The 22,111-nt window shown below is 41.7% G+C and overlaps 1 protein-coding gene across 1 annotated transcript in view; it reads right to left on the bottom strand.

Annotated features, from left to right (window-relative positions):
- The window catches only part of LOC126481985 (hemicentin-2), a 1,625,790-nt gene that overhangs the window by 941,130 nt on the left and 662,549 nt on the right, over positions 1-22,111 (bottom strand). The window lies entirely within an intron of this gene.

Raw genomic sequence — 22,111 nt, 5'->3', positions numbered from 1 at the left:
TCACGTGCTCTTGTTCGCTGCGTAGACGCCGTTGACATTCTGCGACACCTATGAACACCAGCGATGCTGTGGTTTTGCGCAAAAAGAAACTAAATGACAGCTTCCTTCTTGGAACGCATCTCCGTCACAGAGCCGGCCGCTTTGGCCGAGCGGTTCTAGGCGCTTCAGTCCGTTGCTGCTCCGGTCGCAGGTTCGAATCCTTCCTGGTGCGTGGATGTGTGTGATGTCCTTAGGTTAGTTAGGATTAATTAGTTCTAAGTCTATGGGACTGATGACCTCAGATGTTAAGTCCCATAGTGCTTGGAGCCATTTGAATAGACACAATTTTGAAGGCTACGTAGAGTGCTGCCACCTACGGGAACTTCTTGAAACTATAGAGGCTGAAGTGGGAATATTCCACGATATCCCACAGCAAATCCCGCATTTTTTTCAATCCGAAATGGCAGATAAAAAAAAGTGTTGAATTTCTTACTTAGCGCCTCTCGTAATAATAACTTCATGTGGCTGAGTGGCCTAGAGCAAGTCTTATTACCGGACGCCACTTCGGCGGCTTGCTAGTCCCTCACATACTCGAGTCATCAAAACTGTAAAATAGGACCTACAGTTTAACGTGCAATCCGAACCACGTATTGTTCCTGGCGACTCGTCGTATCATTGAAAGGTGAAGGCTAGGTTAAGACGATGACTGAATAATTCGTTGGACGAGTGAAAATGGTTCAAATGGCTCTGAGCACTATGGGACTTAACATCTGTGGTCATCAGTCCCCTAGAACTTAGAACTACTTAAACCTAACTAACCTAAGGACATCACACACATCCATGCCCGAGGCAGGATTCGAACCTGCGACCGGAGCGGTCACGCGGCTCCAGACCGAAGCGCCTTTAACCGCACGGCCACACCGGCCGGCTGGACGAGTGAGATTCATTCCCGCTAGACTACCGGATCCTGTTCATCTAGTTGTGATGAGTGTGTGAGGGCACAAAATGTGTGGTATATACACTGCCGTATATTTTGATTGCTTAGACTTAAAAGCTGAAATTGGTTACACTGCCAAGTGCTCGCAGACCTTGGTATGTGTCATAAATTTCAACTTAACCCCTCTATCCATTCCTGTGAAAAACGGCTCAGAACTTCTAACAATACCACCACTTGCAAAGTAGGTTAGGTATCAGATTAATATTACCGGTGGGACTACGGGCACGCAGCATATGTTCGCTTTATCGAGCAACCATTAAGTTATTGACTGTGGATGGTATCGTCAGAATGGAAATAATGAGTCACTGTAAAAAAGTCATTAATTCTGGCACTTATCCTGAATGGATTCCCATGTAGATTTCGTCGAAGTTGTTATGGATCAAATGGCTCTGAGCACTATGAGACTTAACTTCTGAGGTCATCAGTCCCCTATAACTTATAACTACTTAAACCTAACTAACCTAAGGACATCACTCACATCCATGCCCGAGGCAGTATTCGAACCTGCGACTGTAGCGGTCACGCGGTTCCAGACTGAAGCGCATAGAACCGCACGGCCACACCGGCCGGCGATGTAGTTATGGCTCATCTTGTTGATTCTAGGGTGATTCCACTTTGACTGCTAGAAGGTCCAGATCTGTATTTTAGCAATATTTGAAGACATAACAAATGCGTTTTTCAGGAAATTTTTAAAGATCAAACAATCCCAGATCAGAACAATAGTATGATAGAAATAATATTTGACTTGGTGTTCACGATCGACATTTTTGTTAAACTGCTTGTATATTCACATATACTTCTTCTTAATCGTCACATCATAAAGAAAACAGTTTTATATCAATCATCATATATTTAATTTCCACTTTAAACAAACACAAGACTTGACTGGTCTTTTACAAAGCGAAATAACAACTTAACTTCTGCCAAAGTGAAACAAAGACTGCCCTGTGCGCATTCGCGCCAAAACGGTTACAAGTAAGTCAAAGATTATGACAGTCTCACAGAAATGAATACACACAAGAACCATATCACTGTAATATATCGATACAAAGGAGTACCTGTACATTAATAAAACCATATGTGAATATTGTCACAAAAATATGTCTGTCACTTCGCAGAAAAGTAGTACGATATTACTGGTATCGAGAACTGGGGTTGGAGTGCCATAATGGTCACGTAAATAAAGAACCATTACAAACTGTTGGTGCCGACAGACAGGCAGACCAACAGGCGGACGACATAGTGATCAAGACGCCCGATCAGTTTTGCCGACTGAAGTACGGAACAATAAAAATGACAAGCACAGGCAGTGTCAAATCATGCACTCAAATCAAAATAGAAAGAACTTTCGCTGGCTAAAATCCTTCAGGGCTGCTCATGGGAAGAGCGGCAGGCGGCCTGAGCCCTGGATCCAAGTAAGCCGCCGACGAGTGTCCGGCCACTGCGCTACTCACAGCCCCCCCCCCCCCCCACCTACGTCTCCATCTCGCAGCAGGCGAGGGAACTTCGTGCCCAATGGGGGCCGCCGGGGTGGGGCTTTCACAGCTAATTTCAATTTGAAGTTTTGCTTCCCGGCTGCTATTAGTATTTAATTTAATGCAAGTTGCGCGGGCTTTGAAGTAGCGTAGAGGGGAAAAAAATGCTCTGGAGAATGTCTCTTAATTAACTGCACGGAAGTTCGTGATTCATTTAGGGAATCTGGGACAGATCAAACAAATCTTTGTACGTAGGATGATGAACTGAGGCCTTCACCGGCTTGATTAAACGTCTCAGTATTTGTAATCGCTCTTTATCCGTTTATAACAAAATGAATCCACATTTCACAAAGCTATTCGGAACGTCATCATAATCTCCCCTTGAAACGCAACGTGCCTACTGAAATCTGCAAGCAATTTTCATTAAAGCTGTGCCATACAGTGTAAAAGCTAAAATCATTCTCCATCGCTACATCTTTACTGCGGGCCTGGTTCGAGGAAGAATAACTAAAAGACTAACAATGACGGTTGACAATGGAAGTACATATCTGGCCATAGTTACCGTAAGAAATGTCTATATTTTGGTGAGAGCCACTATACCTAACGACAGAAATCTGTAACTGAAGACACTAACTTCAGTATTAGGTAAACTGATTAATTTCTCTCTTATCAGTTACATACTTTCCCAAAGAAAAGGTACTGGAATGAACGTCAGAAAAGTTATAGTAGAGAAACGTCGTTAACACTGGATGAGTGTGAACTAGGGATTCATTGGAGCAATCATCAATATATGGCATGAGGCAGTATAAGCAGAAAAAAGAAGCAAATATCAGGTAACAGGGTCTCTTAAGTGCACTTGTCCAGTAGAAGAGCTCACAGCTCTTAAGATATGCATTTAAGAGCCAAAGTTTCACCGTTCCTGCCTTGTCCCTCAATCTCCTGATAGTCAAGAAGAATGTACGAGATAAGGTTATTATTTCTATTATCAGCAATTCATTGCTTCGTTCCCTACATGTTCCCATGAGTAGTCTATATAATGTACTATATAAAAACATAAGCAATTTCTAAATTGTCGGCTAATTTATCAACTGTTCGCAGCATTTTAGTTCTGAAGCTGCTTCGAGCCATCTGATATCTTCATATTTACAGTGTGTTCTAGTGACTATATGCTCTCCTCCAGACGTTTTTAACCATTTTATCCCTCTGTCCCCATCAAACTCGCGTCTCTACCTTCATTTCTTTCTTTTTGTTTTAGTAGACTTCACTGTAAACAAAAGGAGACGTTAGATGAGAAATCAATGAGGCAAAGTCCCGTCCCATCTCCGATAACATTCTATCTGGACGTTGAGCAAGCAGTAAAGGAAACCAACCAGATATTATGAAAGGTAATCAAAGTTCATTGGTTTCCTTTACTGCTTGCTCAACGAGTGAGATATTATGAAAGGTAATCCAAGCCCCACTCCCCTTCCCAACCATGAACCATGAACCTTGACGATGGTGGGGAGGCTTGCGTGTCTCAACAATACAGATAGCCGTAGCGTAGGTACCACCTCAACGGAGGGGTATCTGTTGAGAGACCAGACAAACGTGTGGTTCCTGAAGAGGAGCATCAGCCTTTTCAGTAGTTACAGGGGCAACAGTCTCGATTATTGACTGAACTGGCCTTGTAACATCAACCACAACGGCCTTCCGGTGTTGGTTCTGCGAACCGCTGAAGGCAAGGGGAAACTACAGTTGTAATTTTTCTCGGGGGCGTTCAGCTTTACTGTATGGTTAAATGATGACTGCGCCCTCGGTTAAAATATTCCGCAGATAAAATAGTTCCCCATACGGATCTCCTGGAGGGAACTATTCAGGAGGTCGTCGTTGTAGGGAGAAACAAAACGCATCGGGGCGTAGAATGTCAGATCCCTTAATTGGGCAGGTAGGTTAGAAAATTTAAAAAAGGAAGTGGATGGGTTAAAGTTAGATATAGTGAGAATTAGTGAAGTTCGATGGTAGGACGAACAAGATTTCTGGTCAGGTGAATACAGGGTTATAAATTCAAAATCAGAGAGGTGAAATGAAGGAGTAGGTTTAATAATGAGAAAAAAATAGGAACGCACATAAGCAACTATGAACAGAATAGTGAACGCTTTATTGTAGCCAAGACTGAAACGAAGTCCTCACCTACCACAGTCCAGTTGATATGCCAACTAGTTACGCAGATGAGGAGACTGAGGATGTGTACGATGATATAAAAGAAATTATTCAGATAATAAAAGGGAGCAGAGAATTTAATACTCATGGGGGACTGGAATTCGAAAGTAGGAAGAGAAAGAAAAGTAGTAGGTGAATATGGACTGGGGGAAATGAATGAAAGAGGAAGCCGCCGTATCGAATTTTGTACCGAGCATAGTTTAATCACAACTAACACTTGCTTAAAGAATCATGAGAGAATGTTGGAAGAGACTTGGAAACATAGGAAGGCTTAAGATTGATCAGACAATGGTTAGACAAAGATTTAGGCACCAGATTTTAAATTTTAAGACATTTTCAGGAGCAAATGTGGACTCTGACCACAATCTATTGGTTATGAACTGCGGAATAAAACTGAAGAACAAACTGCCTGTTGGCTTCTGTCTTGGGTTCTTTGGCCAAAGTTAATCTCATGATTCTACTGACGTTTCGGCACCACAAATGGCTGGCATTGTTCTAAGCTTCACCCTCCATTGCCGGTGGTGAACTGGAGCCGAGCTCGCGGCAGCAGACTATATGTGCCTGGCGCGCCAACGTCCGAGAGCTTCTCCGTGGTCATTTCCGGTGCGGTTCTCCTCTTGCTACCTGCGACGGTCTTTCGTTGCAATACGGGAAGCCAGGATCCGTTTACCTTATGCTTTCCTCCTTCTTGTTGAAGCTGTCCGCGTGTTTTTCTATTTCTACAACTTCTCTGAACAAGCGCGTGTGATAGTGCTTCTCTACAGCCAGAAGTTCTGTGTCGGCTAATTTTATTACGTGGTCGGTCTCACTTAGCGCGTGCTCTGCCACGGTCTATTTCTCCACTTGCCCCAACCTGTAATGTCGCTTATGTTCTTTGATCCTGGTGTTGATTGATCGTCCAGTCATTCCGACATAAACTTTTCCGCATGTGCATGGTATACGGTATATTCCCGACAATGCAAGTGGGTGCCTTTTCTCCCTTGCCGATCTAAGAGACTCTTTCATCTTCCTTGTCGGTTTGAAAATCGTCTTTACGCCGTGTTTGCGCAACATACGGCCGATTCTGTCCGTCATTCTGGGAATGTATGGCAGAAAGGCCGTACCCGACGTTTCTTTTTCTGATTCCTTACTTCGCTGAGTGTTTGGCTCTGTTACACTTCTAATCCCATTACTCCTCAGAACCCTTTCGTGGCGTTGCATTTCACGTCTAAAGGCGCTGCGGCTCACATATTCATCTTGCTCGCGTTACGAGCGTGTTAATCATGCCTCTTTTCTGGCTCGGTTGGTTTTCGCCATCCCTTGTGACCATAACATCTAGCAATGGCTGTTATTTCTCCTTTTCTACTTCCTTGGTAAATTTTATGTTGGCATGGAGGCTCTTCAGGTGTCTTAGAAAGTCATCGAACTGTTCTTCACCACGGCTGCACACAACGAAAGTATCATCGACGTATCTGTACCACACCTTCGGGTTGCAAGTCGCCAAGTCCAGTGTCTGTGCTTTGAAATGTTCCATGAAGAAGTTGGCCACCACTGGACTAAGAGGACTACTTATGGCGACGCCTTCCAGCTGTTCGTAGAAATTGCCGTTCCATGTGAAATAGCTCGTGGTGCGACATGCATGGAAGAGCTTTGTGATGTCTTGGGGAAAAATTGAACCGATGTGCTCCAGAGTGTCACTGAGTGGCACTTTCGTGAACAAAGAAACAACATCAAAGCTGACCAGGATGTCGTTTGGTGCAAGCATCAGTTTCTTTAGCTTCTCACTGAAATGTCGTGAGTCCTTTATGTATGTGTCGGTCTTCCCCATGTGCGGCTGGAGCTGAGAGGCCAAGTGTTTTGCCAGTTTATACGTCGGTGACCCAGGAGAGCTAACAATCGGTCTTAGTGGCACGTTTTTCTTATGGATATTGGATAATCCATATAGCTGAGGTGGTAGGGCCAGCAGAGAAGACGCCTTGATTAATCGATTCGTATTCCGTGTGATACGCTACGTCGGATCTGCGCTTGGTTTTCGGTACATCGTCGGATCTAATATGTCTCGCGTCTTTTGCTCATTCCCCTTATCGGCTGGCACTACCAATATACTCTTGTAGGCGTTTAGATTCTTAATGGCTTGTACATCTTCTTTCTTCAGTTTGCAAGCTGGTGGTTTTGCTAGGCGCAGAGACCTTTGGAGAAAAGAGAACCACCTGCATGTACATGAAGAGCTCAGATGGAAACCAGTCCTAAGCAAAGAAGGGAAAGCACAAAGGTGAAAGAGTATATGGAGTGTCTATACAAGGGATATGAGCTTAAGGACAATATTATGGAAATGGAAGAGGATGTAGAGAAAGTTGAGAAGGAAGATATGATCCTGCGTTAAGAATTTGACAAATCACTGAAAGACCTAAGTCGAAAAAAGGCCCAAGGGGTAGAAAACATTCCGCTAGAGCTACTGATAGCCTTGGGAGAGCCAGCCATGACAGAATTATTCCATCTGGTGAACAAGGTCTACGAGATATTACTAATTATTCTGAAAATTACCGAACTATCATTCTAATGAGTCACGGCTGCAAAATACCAACACGAATCATTTAATAAAGATGGAAAAACTCGTAGAAGCAGAACTCGGGGAAGATCAGTTTGGATTCCGGAGAAGTGTAGGAACACGCGCGGCAATACTGACCCTATGTCTTCATGTACAATATGGGTTAAGGAAAGTCCAACCTACGTTTATAGCATCAGTAGCCAACTTTTCACAATGCTGGCTGTAATATTCTCTTTCAAATTCTGAAGGTCGCTGGTGTATATGCAGGGAGCGAAAGGCTATTTACAATTTGTACAAAGACCAGAAGGCAGTTATAAGAGTCAAGGGGCACGGAAGGGAAGCAATAGCCGAGATGGGAGTGAAACATTGTTGTAGCCCATCCCAGATGTTATTCAATCTGTATACTGAGCAAGCACTAAGGGAAACAAAAATCTGAAGTAGGAACTAAAATCCATGGAGAAGAAATAAAAACTTTGCGGTGTGCCGATAACATCGTAATTCTGTCAGAGATAGTAAAGAACTTGGAAGAGCAGTTGAACGGAATGGATAGGACCTTGAAAGGAGAATATAAGGCAAAAAAATGTAAATGTTGTGTTACTGGGGCCATCCATCGAGTAAACCGTTCGCGGGGCAAATTCGGCGACTTGCTCGTCGATGGAGGTGAAATGATGATGATTAGGACAACACAACATCCAGCCCCTGAGCGGAGAAAATCTCCGACACAGCGGGGGATCGAACCCGGGGGTTCGGGCCCTTAGGATTGACATTCTGTCGCGCTGACCACTCAGCTACCGGGGGCGAACAGGACATAAGATGAACATCAACAAAATCAAAAAGAGGATAATGGAATGTAGTCGAATTAAATCAGGTGATGCTGAGGAAACTAGATTAGGACATGAGACACTTAAAGCAGTAAATGAGTTTTTCTATTAGGGAAGCCAAGTAACTGATGATGGTGGAAATAGGGAGGTCATATAATGCAGGCTGCCAATGGCAAGAAATACGTTTCTGAATAAGAGAAATTAGTTGACGCCGAGTATGGATTTGAGCCTCAGGAAGTCCCTTCTGATAGGTACTTATATGGAGTGTAGCCATGTATGGCAGTGAAACATGGGCGATAAATAGTTTAGACAAGAAGAAAATAGCTTTCGAAATGTGGTGCTGCAGAAGAATGCTGAAGATTAAATGGGTAAATCAAATAACTAATAAGGAGATACTGAACAGGACTGAAGAGAACAGTAATTTGAGCTCAATTTGACGAAAAGAAGGGATCGGTTGGTAGGACACATTCTGAGACATCAAGAGATCACCAGTTTACTACTGGACGGAAGCGTGTAGAGTAAAAATCGTAGAGAGTGACCAAGAGTCGAATAAGTAAGCAGATTCAAAGGGATGTAGGTTGTGGTAGTTACTTGGAGATGAAGAGGCTTGCATAGGGTAGAGCAGCATCAAATCAGTCTTCGGACTGAGGACCACAGCAACAACAACAGCAACAACAACAACAACAATCAGAGTCCATGGAGGAAGTAATAAAACTTAGATGTCTGGCGATGACATTGTAATCAAGTGAGAGACGTCAAATGACTTGGAAGATCAGCTGAACGGAATAAATATTGTCTTGAGAAGAGGGTATAAGATAAATATTAACACAAAAATAATGGTAATAAAATACAGTCAAATTAAAAAACGTTGCTACTGAGAGACTTAGATAAGGAAATGCACACCCACCCACACACACACACACAAACACAAACACACACACACACACACACACACACACACACACACATACACACACACACGGCTTAATCCGGCTACACAACGCAAAAACTAAATTCTAAAAACCTGCTGAGACATCAGAGAAAATGCGTCTGAAGACTCTTAGGAAGAGACACCGCATATATTAGTGGGGAACGTATGGCTTCTGCTTCATTCCACATCTCAGCTTTCTTAACAACCTATCTTGTGTGTCTTCAATGGACAAGTTTCTATCGGTCACGCTGCTTTCTATCCCTTGAAGCTTCTTATCGGGTTTTTCTCTGTCCGTTCTGCTTGTCGGTCTGTGTTCAAATATTTATTGGATATTCTTTCTTGTCCCATTCTCATTAAGGGCCCCAACAACAAAAGTTCCCTACGTTCTGTTTCATCCATATGTATCTTTCTTGTGTGTTATGTCCCGTACATTCTCCTTAAATTTTGTTCTATGTTCCGAACGGGAGATTCTTGATGCTCGTCATAGAAAGTCCATTTCTACAGCTTTCATCTTCTAGTGGTTCTTTTCTGTTATTGTCCAGCACTCCGAAACATAGGTGGTAATTAACCCAATAATGGCCTTACATATATTAAGTTTTGTTTCATTTCAACTTTTGCAGACCATAAGATGAAATTCAGTTTTGATATCTCTCTTCTTCCTGAGCACAATCCGTTTCTCAAGTTATCTTCACATGTTCCATCTTTATTAATAGAGTATACACGCTAGGTCTTCATATCTTTCACAGTTACCTATGGTTACATTGTTCTGTATATCAATATCTACTGATTGTCTTCCCTTGATTAAGTATTCTGTGTTCTTGACCTTCAACTGGTGTCCCCATTTATTGCATTTGTCTATTAATTTTCTTACCATATAGAAGATATCTTCAGTGAATTGCATTTCTGCAAAAAACTTTACATTACCGCAAACTGTCTTATATTCGCTACTGCAAAATGTACGTATCTACGCTGAAAAATGTTAGAAATGCAAAATTACAACACCCTGCCTTTAAAACTAGTAGCGAAGCACACAGCTTGCCCCCGTGAAAGACTTGTAGTGGGCTGGTACAGATGTGCAATTCTTTTTACATACTTTAATAACGATGAATTACCACGACGATATTTATCTCACAGTTCGATGACAACAATTAATTTTGACGGTCATGTCTGTTATTTTTCATTTATAATGGACTGTCAAAGCCCAGCTAAGCTTCATTCGCAGTTCCTGTAACACTATCGTAAGATCGTGGATAGAATGAAAAGTTTGTAAAATAGTTGTTTTATATGTCGATGAAACGACTGCGCACCATCTGTAGTTCTCATTACATTATTTGGTATACTGGCCGATGAATTAGGGAGAATTTTACAACATTCGCTTACATAGCTTTCAAGTAAACAGTTTGGAAAAAAAATTGGACCGATTTTGAGTGGCACAATGCTATGCAACCCTATGAACGTATCATCCACTGTGCTTAGAGGTATAAATCTTAATCCAAACGTATATTTCAAAAACTTTTCGAATTCTGACTGAGGGTTAGTACACTCAGAACGAAACCCAAGTTTGACTGTCTTCCGATAACATACTGACCTAAGTGAAAACTCCAGCTTTTAATGTTAATGCATGGAAAGAACTACCGTGCCGCCACATGAACTGCATCTTCAAAATCTAAAATTAATGCTTCAGGGTTCAAATGTTTCGTGCAGAAACTACGAACACCATTCCACAAGCATCCGTACGTTGATACAATTTTTCGTCACATGAAACACAAATCGACGTGGGCATACTCCTAGGTAGAAATATGGGAGAGATTGTCACTGAAATGATACAGGATTTGGGCTACACATTAAAACAAAGGCGTTTTTTAGAGCAACGGAATCTTCCCACGAAATTCCAATCACCAACGATCTCCTCAAAATGCGAAAATATTATGTTGACACTGACCTAAATAGGGAGAAACGATCACCACGATAAAATAAGGGAAGTCAGAGCTCGTACGGAAAGATATAGGTGTTCCTTCTTTCCGCGCGCTATACGAGATTGGAATAACAGAAAATTATGAAGGTGGTTCGATGAACCCTCAGCCAAGCACTTAAGTGTAATCTGACAGAATATCCATGAAGATGTAGATGTAATTTCTAGAGTTAACGCAAATGTTTCAGTGAATCCCAAAATGTCCCATCGGCTAATGCAGTATGCATGTTACTGCACAGATGTTGCAGATGTTTAGACGAGTGTTAGTTTCCAAGTCTACGAAGCAGAAACTTTCTTCTCGCTTTGTTAAAGTATGTAATTTGCTAACTGCTCTAAGTCTCCTTCGTAGTACAAGGATGTGTATGCATCGGCTTCCTTCGGGCTCTGTATATGAGAAAAGAAAATTAGCTTTTTTCTGTATATGATAGCTGGTTGACCGAGATAATTCTCTCGTACTACTGTACTAGTTCGTGGAGTTAGTTCCCCACACGCTTTTCCTATGTAATTATTCCCCATTACATGTGGTTTAATAACCCTAACGTTTCCATGTTCTTAGTGTCTCTTTAATACACTATTTCACTTATTTCCGCAGTATTCTGTAAAGTGACGATACAGTTCTTCTCCATGCACCTGCAGGAAACGTTACCCGTCCTCATTTTACGCTGTATTTACAAACTATCCTCAATAATGCAGTCCATTCAACGACGTGTAATAGCTTATATTAAGTCCATTCTTTGAACACTTAAAGTGACAAGAAAAAAGTAAATGCATATACATATCACTGTCGAGATTTCATTTTTGGAAATTTGTTGTACGTTCCTATGGGACAAAACTGCTGTAATCATCGGTCCCTAGGCTTCCACGCTACTTAATCTAACTTAAACTAACTGACGCTGAGGACAACACACACCCATGTCCGATGGAGGACTCGAACCTCTGAAGGGGGAAGCAGCACGAATCGTGGCAAGGCGCCTCAGGACGCACGGCTACCCCGCCCGGCGAGACTTCATTCCACCACCTAAGCAAAGCAATATAATCCGGCTATGTACATGGAGATACCCAACACACCATCTAAGGCAACATACAGCCTTCTTATCTTGTGTAGTCGCATTTATAGTAATTGTAGCCTTTGGCCGTGGAATCAACACACGGTCTTGGGTCCAGCGGCATCTGCAAGCAGTGGTAGTTAATTTTGCAGGATTGGATACAATAAACGCAGAGATGCAAGATTTACGTAGTATGTAATTAGGAATTTAATTTAGCAGTAATGGAAATTTATTTTTTGCGGTAATGATGAAGTATTTTTTTGCTGTTTTACAAATTGTATATGCGGAATTTTTCGTCGCGTTTTTGCGCATTTTCTATCAAACCGGATCATAATCATCAGTCACAACCACCACCTGATCTTTTTTTTTTTTGTTCATTACTCTTCTGACTGACTTGATGCGACCCGCCACGAATTCCTCTCCTGTGTTAACCTCTTCATCTCAGGTAGCACTTGCAACCTACGTCCTCAATTATTTGCTGGTTGTATTCCAATCTCTGTCTTCCTCTACAGTTTTTGCCCTCTACAGGTGCCTCTAGTACCATGGAAGTCATTCCGTCATGTCTTAACATATGTCCTATCATCCTGTCCCTTCTCCTTATCACTGTTTTCCACATATTCCTTTCCTCTCCGATTCTGCACAGAACCTCCCCATTCCTTACATTATCAGTCCCCCTAATTTTCAACATTCCTTTGTAGCACCACATCTCAAATGTTTCGATTCCCTTCTGTTTCGGTTTTCCCACAGTCCATGTTCCACTACCATACACTCCTATACTCCAGACGTACATTCTCAGAAATTTCTTCCTCAAATTAAGGCCGATATTTGATATTAGTAGACTTCTCTTGGGCAGGAATGCCCTTTTTGCCGTTGCTAGTCTGCTTTTGATGCCCTCCTTGCTCCGTCCGTCGTTGGTTATTTTTCTGCCTAGGTAATGGAGTTCCTTAACTTCATCCGCATTGTGGCCTTCACTCCTGATGTTAAGTTTCTTGCTGTTCTCATTTCTACTACTTCTCATTACCTTCGTCTTTTTTGATTTACTCTCAATCCATATTCTGTACTCATCAGACTGTTCATTTCGTTCAGCATATCATGTAATTCTTCTTCACTTTCACTCAGGATAGCAATGTCATCAACGAATCGTATCACTGATATCCTTTCACCTTGAATTTTAATTCCACTCTTGAACCTTCCTATTACTTCCATCATTGCTTCCTCAATGTACAGATTGAACACTAGGGGCTAAAGGCTACATCCATCTGTTACACTCTTTTCAATACGAGCACTTACTTCGTGCTCGTCCGCTCTTATTTTTCCCTCTTGGCTGTTGTACATATTGTATATGACACGTCTCTCCCTATAGCTTACCCCTACTTTTTTTCAGAATTTCGAACATCTTGCACCATTTCACATCGTCGAATGCTTTTTCCAGGTCAACAAACCATATAAACATGTCTTGATTTTCCTTTAGCCTTGCTTCCATTATCAACCACAATGTCAGAATTGACTGCCTCGTGACTTTACCTTCCCTAGAGCCAAACTGGTCATCATCTAGCGCATCCTCAACTTTCTTTCCCATTCTTCTGTATATTATTCTTTTAAGCAACTTGGGTGTACGAGCTGTTAAGGTGATTGTGCGATAATTCTCGCACTTGTCAGCGGCCTTCGGAATCGTGTGTATGATGGTTTTCCGAAAGTGAGATGGTATGTCGCCAGACACATACACTCTACACACCAACGTGATTAGTCGTTTAGTTGCCACTACCCCCAATGATTTTAGAAATTCCGATGGAATATTAACCCTTCTGCCTTATTTGATCTCAAGTCCTCCAAAGCTCCTTAAAATTCTGATTCTAATAATGGAACACCTATTCCTTGTAAACTGACTCCTGTTTCTTCTTCTATTACATCAGACAAATCTTCCCCCTCATAGAGGCTTAATGTATTCTTTCCACCTATCCGCTCTCTCTTTTTCATCTAACAGTGCAATTCGCGTTGCACTCTTAATGCAACCACCCTTGCTTTTGATGTCGAGGAAGGTTGTTTTGACTTTCCTGTAAGTCGAGACTGTTCTTCAGACAATCATTTCTTTTTCGATGTCTTCACATTTTTCCTGCAGCAATTTCGTCTTAGCTTTCATGCACTTTCTATTTATTTCATTCCTCAGCGACTTATATTTCATTATTCCTGAGTTTCCCGGAACATTTTTGTACTTCCTCCTTTCATCGATCAATTAAAGTATTTCTACTGTTACCTATTGTTTCTTTGCAGTTACCTTTTTTATACCTATGTTCTCCTTCCCAAATTCTGTGATGGCCCTTATTAGAGATGTCCATTCCTCTTCAACTGCACTGCCAACCAAGCTATTCGTTATTACTGTATCTATAACATTAGAGAACTTCAAACCTATCTCGTCATTCCTTAGTATTCTGTATCCCACTTCTTTGCGTATTGATCTTTCCTGACTAATCTCTTAAGCTTCAGCCTACTTTCCGTCACTACTATATTGTGATCTTCGTCTATGTCTGCTCCTGGAGACGCTCATAAACCAGTATCTGATTTCGGAATCTCTGTCCGACCATGATGTAATCTAACTGAAGTTTTCCCGTATCACACGGTCTTTTCCAAGTATACCTCCTCCTCTTGTGATTCTTGAACAGAGTATTCACTATTACTAACTGAAACGTGCTACAGAATCCAATTAGCCTGTCTTCTCTTTCATTTCTTGTCTGCAGTCCATATTCTCCTGTAACCTTTCTTTCTACTCCTTCCTCTACAACTGCATTCCAGTCTCCCATTACTATTAGATTTTCATGTCCATTTACATACTGTATTACCCTTTCAATACCCTCACACACTTTCTCTATTTCTCCATCTTCAGCCTGCGACGTCGGCATGCATACCTGAACTATCGTTGGCGGTGTTAGTTTCTGTCGATTCTGATAAGAACAACCCTATTACTGAACTGTTCACAGTAACACACTCTCTACCCTACCTTCCTATTCATAATGAATCCTATTCCTGTTACACCATTTTCTGCTGCTGTTGATATTATCCTATACTCATCTGACCAGAAATCCCTGTCATCTTTCCACTTCACTTCACTGACACCTACTATATCTAGATTGAGCCTTTGTATTTCTCTTTTCAGATTTTTTAGTTTCCCTACCACGTTCAAGCTTCTTCAATTCCACGCCTCGACTCGTAGAACGTAAAACTTTCGTTGATTATTCGATCTTTTTCTCATGGCAATCTCCCCATACGCAGTCCCGTCCCTGAGATCCGAATGGAGACTATTCCGGAATCTTTTCCAATGGATAGATCATCGTGACACTTCTTCAATTACAGTGCACAAATCCTATGGATACACGTTATGTTTCTCTAATGCAGTGGTTTCCATTGACTTCTGCATCCTCATTCCGTTGATCATTGCTGATTCTTGCGGTTTAGGGGTAGTTTCCCACCCCTACGACAAGAGAGCGCCCTGAACCTCTGTCCGCTCCTCCGTCCTCTTTGACAAGGCCGTTGGCAAATAAAAGAGTATACACAGAGTGGTCTTCTAAGTAAATGAGCAATTTGCGCAGTTTTGCTGGGCGATTTGTAGACAAACTTTTGCTACTTATGTAATAAAGTAAATGGTAATTTCAGAAGAAAATAGGATTTAAATGCAGCCTAGCAACAACAAGTAAAGCGTTTCTGAAAAAAGAGATGTGTCTTAAAATCGAATGTACATGTAGTTAGTAGTAGTTAGTTTCTGACGGTATGTGTCTAGAACTGACGACACCGTGTACGCAGGTGTGAAGTCGAAGATAAACACTTCGGACAGTGAGTGAATGACAGATTTTGATATGTGGTGCTACAGAAGACTGCTGGAGATAGGGCTGGTATATGCGTTGACTAATGAAGATGGGCAGAACGGAATTATTGAGAAATTAATTGCATGGCATAACCTGACTAAAAGAGGAGATGATTGACAGGACTCATCGAATGGTATCGAGGTACAGTCCATATGTATATTCAGGGAAGTGTGAGCTGTAAAGATTTTTTTTTTTAGTCATCAGTCTTGTTGCTTACTCGATGCGGCCCGCCACAAATGTCGTCCTCAGTTATTTTTTAATGTATGGCGCTTTGGATCTCTGCACCCACTTACAGTTTTACGCTCTACAACTTTCTGTAAGGAAATGTCAGTGATTTACTAATATCTCTCAACAAATGTCCTGTAATATTTTTCTTTATTTTTGTCAGTGTTTTCGGTGTACTTGCTGTTTTCTTAAACTTTCGGCCTGTTATTTTCGCAGTTGCAGATATACAAGTTGTATAGTTCAAATCTCACCTTTAGAAACCGTAATGAGTTCTGATTAAGACCAAACGCGTTTCACTTTACTCTAAAGCATCTTCAGCAGTCAGTGTAACAATATGATTCTTTTCCTCTTACGATTTGGCTCGTTAGAATCATAAACAGTTTGTGTGCTTTAACTTACTATTGCAAACTGTTCAAATTCTTATAATTACTCACTACTTTTTGTTGTTTGTTTCTTATACGTGGTAGATTTATACACGCAGCACTTTCACTAATACTTAAGTATATTCACGTTTTTGTGCAGTGAATAACCTCTGTCACGTCGCCTTTTCGTGTGTTTTGTTTTACTTTTGCGGGATTCGTTAGATTTTGTTTGTTTTGGTAGTACTGTGAGCGTCTGCTATTATTCTCTCTCTCTCTCTCTCTCGCTCTGTGTGTGTGTGTGTGTGTGTGTGTGTGTGTAAAGAGAGCTAACATGTCCTAACTAGTGTATGTGTAAATTATTGCTATACTAAGGGACAGTAGTGGCTGATCTATGGTGGCTGTGTTGCCTAATATGTGATATTATTTTGCGGTGTCGAAGGGGTTGTCCTTTCTCTACAATGAGTGTAATTGGTTTCAGTAACTTCTGGTTCCTGATGTCTGTCTAGTCACTTATTATGTATTTCTACTCTATCGTTGCATTTTCAAACAGTTCTCTTGCATGTAAGAGTTATTTCTGTTACTGAATCTGTTTTTATGTCCTTTTTTATTGTCGTAGGGTGGTGGTTTCCTTGGCAGGTGTGTTCTGAAAATGTTCACCGCGCGGAGTGGTCACGCGGTTTGAGGCGTCATGTCACGGATTGCGTGGACCCTCTAGTCGGAGGTTCGAGTCCTCCTTCGGGCATGGGTGTGTGTGTTGTTCTTAGCATATGTTAGTTACAGTTAGTTTAAGTAATGTGTTAGTCTAGGGACCGATGATCTCAGCAGTTTGGTCCCTCACAGATTCACACAATATTTTTTTTTTGAAAATGCTGAACGGCCGGTGTCGTATTTCTACTATCTTTTGTGTTCCATATTCCCTATTTCAGAAGTCCTGCCTCTGTGACCTAAGTGTAGAGCATCGAAGCTGTTACAATGGCGAGGGAAAAGGCCAGATTTTTGGTGCACGGCGCAGTTGTCAGTGCATCTGCCTACTAAGCAGGAGACCCGGTTTCGAATGCTGGTCTGGAGCAAATTTTAAACTTTCCCTGTCTAATTAAATCAATGCCTACCGTCAGATAATGTAGTTATTTCCTCTCTGTGTCAAAGTATAGAAAAATTACTACACAGAAGAACTCAAAATGTAGAGAAGAACGCATGTGTTGATGGTGGAGTATTACGTATCGTAGTCCTGTGTTGAACTTCCACAGGTAAGCTAATAAACCAGTGGCTTTGCAAACCGTTTGCCTGATCTGCACATGACAGTTAACCGTATGTTTAATAGTAGAAGTTCGATTTGATCAGATAATCTCGAAGTATCTTTAGTCCGACGTGATACTATCGAAGGCCATTGCCAAGTCTGAAGCTTTTTTAGCTCAGACTTAGCCAGTCAGATGCCCATCCGATGTCATTCATGGACATGAGATGTTCGGGTAACGTGCTAAGAAGGCTTAAAAAACATGGTGCGCTTGCGAGAAGATTGGATATCCATTGTATGTATTCTGTTCATCGTTAATTTGATTTAGCATATTTTTTGAAAGCGAAATTGCATATTTTTGACGAGGAGACAAAGACACGAACTTTAAAGAGTTGTTTACGTAGGATAAGGGCTGTGTGAATGTGGTATATCTCTAGAAGGGTGCTCGGACCCCCATGTCTCTTACCAAGCCAAGCGCAGCTCCATTCGTTCAATGGGCATTAAACCAAAATCTCCTTTCTTTCTTAGTACGTTTGTTTGTGTGGCCATGTTCCGCAGCAGCTGTTAACATCTGTTATCACAGGCAGCAGGCTCTAGACAGATAACCTATAATGACAGATACTTTCTTCCTCTCCATGTCTATTCAAATGGTTTAAACGGCTCTAAGCACTGTGGGACTTAACATCTGAGGTCATCAGTCCCCTAGACTTAGAAGTAATTAAACCTAACTAACCTAAGGATATCACACACATCCATGCCCGAGGCAGGATTCGAACCTGCGACAGTAGTAGCAGGTCGATTTCGGACTGAAGCACCTGGAACCGCTCGGCCACAGTGGCCGGCTCCAGGTCTATTCCCCAGGACGTGTGACTGTGAAGATTTACACAGATATATTCTGCGGCCGTTAGTGACGAACTCGTCTTACAAGATTTCTCCATTCGAGCATATTGTGCTTATTCTGTGAATGAATTTCCTCAATAGTTTAAGAAGTGATAAGCTAGGTAGCCCCATGGAGTTTCTTTGTCTGGAAGCGTGTTGCTACTTGCCTCCATAGCAGTTTATCGACACAACAGGACAATAAGTTCAAAATGGTTCAAATGGCTCTGAGCACTATGCGACTTAACTTCTGAGGTCATCAGTCGCCTAGAACTTAGAACTAATTAAACCAAACTAACCTAAGGACATCACACACATCCATGCCCAAGGCAGGATTCGAACCTGCGACCGTAGCGGTCGCTCGGTTCCAGACTGTAGCGCCTAGGACCGCACGGCCACTCCGGCCGACTACAATAAGTGCGACATTAATTTTGAAAGACTTTGTAGATGGCATCTTTAACAGCATCCTGCAGCTTCCTATGTTAAATTAACAACTTCTTTCGATAGTGTTAAAAATTCCCTTATCTTCTTTTCATATCATAGCTACGGTGTGGCTTGTGTAAAACTTTTGGTATAAGTTGGTTGAGTTGCAACAGATTTTGTGGTATTTCATTTGTTTATTTATTTTGCGGCTTTTAAAAGTTATGTATCAACATTTTAGCGCACACGAGGAATGACAGTACTATAAATTCGGCTCGTTTCAGCCTCCTAAGTTCGCAGCTCGTGGTCGTGCGGTAGCGTTCTCGCTTCCCACGGCCGGGTTCCCGGGTTCGATTCCCGGCGGGGTCAGGGATTTTCTCTGCCTCGTGATGACTGGGTGTTGTGTGATGTCCTTAGGTTAGTTAGATTTAAGTAGTTCTAAGTTCTAGGGGACTGATGACCATAGATGTTAAGTCCCATAGTGCTCAGAGCCATTTGAACCATTTGAACCAGCCTCCTAAAAATACCTGTCGGGATTAATACACGTAACCAAAATGTGGGTAGAGTTGTGTTCTGTGGTAATTCAGTCATTCAGCAACTGCCAGCAGAATATTGGCTTTCAGAAGTTAGTCGGCACTTAATAGTCGATTTCATAATCCTAAATTGATTATAGTTGAATGTCAGTCCATCGCCATAATCTCAACTAATGATTAGTCCCGCCGTCCCAGCACGGTTCCATCTCGACATAGAGGAACAGTGGTGAGTGCTTTCTGGTGCCTCGTCGGTGCGGCATATTGTGAGAAATCTATTAGCAGAGTAGTTCCACTGTGGAACAGTTTACAACTCTACAATGACGAAGCGCTGCTCAGAGCAAATTAGATATTGCAATTTGTTTTAGTTTAATGACTACTCACAGTGTTCATTAGCTAGGACTCTAATGATATTCTCTGTTTTATTTTTATTTAATTAATTGCGTGAACTAATTCAGGAGATCTTTATACTTGACTCTACTATAAACTCGACATTACGGATGAAGAAATGCTGTGATATAAAAGCAACATTCCTCTTCTTGCGTGAAACTTAATTTAAGTAGCCGTTTAGGTTTTTATGTTGGTAACGCCACGTAGCGCTCAGTGTGAAAATCACTGACTGTGCTATGTGCAATCTGTGGCTGGGTGGCATTGTTGAAATTTTCGCTATTGTAGTGGTGGACAGTTGGATGTGAACAGCGCGTAGCGTTGTGCAGTTGGACGTGAGGCGCCAGCAGTGGTGGTTGTGGGGAGAGAGAAGGTAGAATTTTGAGAGCGGACGATCTGGACGTGTGTCTATCAGAAAGAGTAAATTTGTAATACTGTACGTCATGAACTGATATATATGTTGACTTTTGAATATTATTAAGGTAAATACATTGTTTGTTCTCTATAAAAGTATTTCATTTGTTAACTATGCCTATCAGTAGTTAATGCCTTCAGTACTTAGAATCTTTTATTTAGCTGGCAGTACTGGCGCTCGCTGTATTGCAGTAGTTCGAATAACGAAGATTTTTGTGAGGTAAGTGATTCATGAAAGGTATAGGTTATTGTTAGTCACTGCCATTCTTTTGTATGGATTGTTGAAAGTCAGACTGCGTTGCGCTAAAAATATTGTGTGTCAGTTTAGTGTTGATCAGAATAAGTAAAGGGAGAAATGTCTCAGTACATTCAGTTTTGTTCAGCTGTTTGAAAATCAAATAACTTAAGAGGTTTATCAGCACAGTAATTCATTAATTTTTCAAAGGGGACGTTACATTAGTAAACTGACGTCAATTCTATGGATGGATATTAGATATTACTGCTGGAACGAACTAGAAGAACTACCAGTTAGGAAATTCTGTAACTGATATTTACTCACACAAGATCAAAAGAGGTCAAAGGCCTACGAAAACTATGTTGCAAAGGCTGGCCTGCATGTAATATTGAACATACATGTATATACTATCTGGTCAAAATATCTCGTCAATCACTAGCGAATATGGGGTGTGTATAACCTTCGTCCTAACGACGTCTTGAACTCCACTGGAGACACTTTCAATGAGGTTCCTGAAGTTCTGTGGAGGAATAGCAGCCCATTCCCCCAGAAGAGCCAAAATCACAGCGGGTAATGAGGCTGGACCCATGGGTCTGGAGCAAAGTCGGCACTTTCTAACTCGTTCTAAAAGTGTGTCATTGGCTTGAGATCGGAACTCCGGGAAAGCCAGTCCATTTCAGGATTGATATTGTACACAAGTGGTTGCTTCACTGATGCTGCCTTGTGAAAGGGTGCATTATTACGCTAATACAATCGTTGTCCCCAAACTATTCCTCTACTACACGCACTACACAATGCTGAAAAATGTTTTCGTATCCTAGAGAATTTAGCGGTTTCTTGGGCACAATAAGGGAAACATACTTGAACGACAAGAAACACCCCCTTGCATTAACAGCACCTACTCCATAGTTGACGCTACAAAAGATGTAGTGCTCAACTGTTATAGCGTGTCTTATTACTCCACATCTCTCGTTTCATGTCCTCTACTGACCAGTGGTTTCGCTCTTTACTACATTTCAAGCGTCTTTTACTATAGGCCATTTTACTTTTTTTCAACTCCATACGCACATTCATTACGCTAGCTGGTAGTACTTCGGAATTCATAAGTGATTCCTCGTACTGATTTCATGTGAATTATTGCAACAGCCCTTCGCAGTGCTGAACGATTCCTGTCCGTCAGTACATAAGGTCTCCCTGGATTCTGTTTAGCTGTGGTTGTTCCTTCGCATTTCCACTTCACAGTCATTTCAGCTGCTGTCGAATAGGGCAGCTGTAGTAGGCTTGAAATGTCCCGGACATTTTACTCAGGTGACATCCAGTGACTGTAGCTGTTTCTCTGCTGCCTGCACAATACTATCCGCCTCCATTTATCCTGGTAGCTATCCCTCTCGCCACATCTAGCGTTCAGTTCCTCATTACATACGAATGTGTAGATACCTCTGATCAGATAGCGTACACAAGTTTCCATAAACGGTTCAAAGTGCACATAGATTATAATTGATGACCTTTACATTCAGTATATAGCCGTGTACTGCAGCTTGGAAACTATGCACACAGGAAATACACCAATGATCTTTGACCTTTCTAACGGATTCAAAGCAAGCTACAAAAACATAACCTCTTC

This window comes from Schistocerca serialis, chromosome 5 (assembly GCF_023864345.2).
Source record: "Schistocerca serialis cubense isolate TAMUIC-IGC-003099 chromosome 5, iqSchSeri2.2, whole genome shotgun sequence".
NCBI lineage: Eukaryota > Metazoa > Arthropoda > Insecta > Orthoptera > Acrididae > Schistocerca > Schistocerca serialis.
Note: the sequence above shows the minus strand (reverse complement) of the source record. Positions and strands in the feature narration are given on the sequence as shown.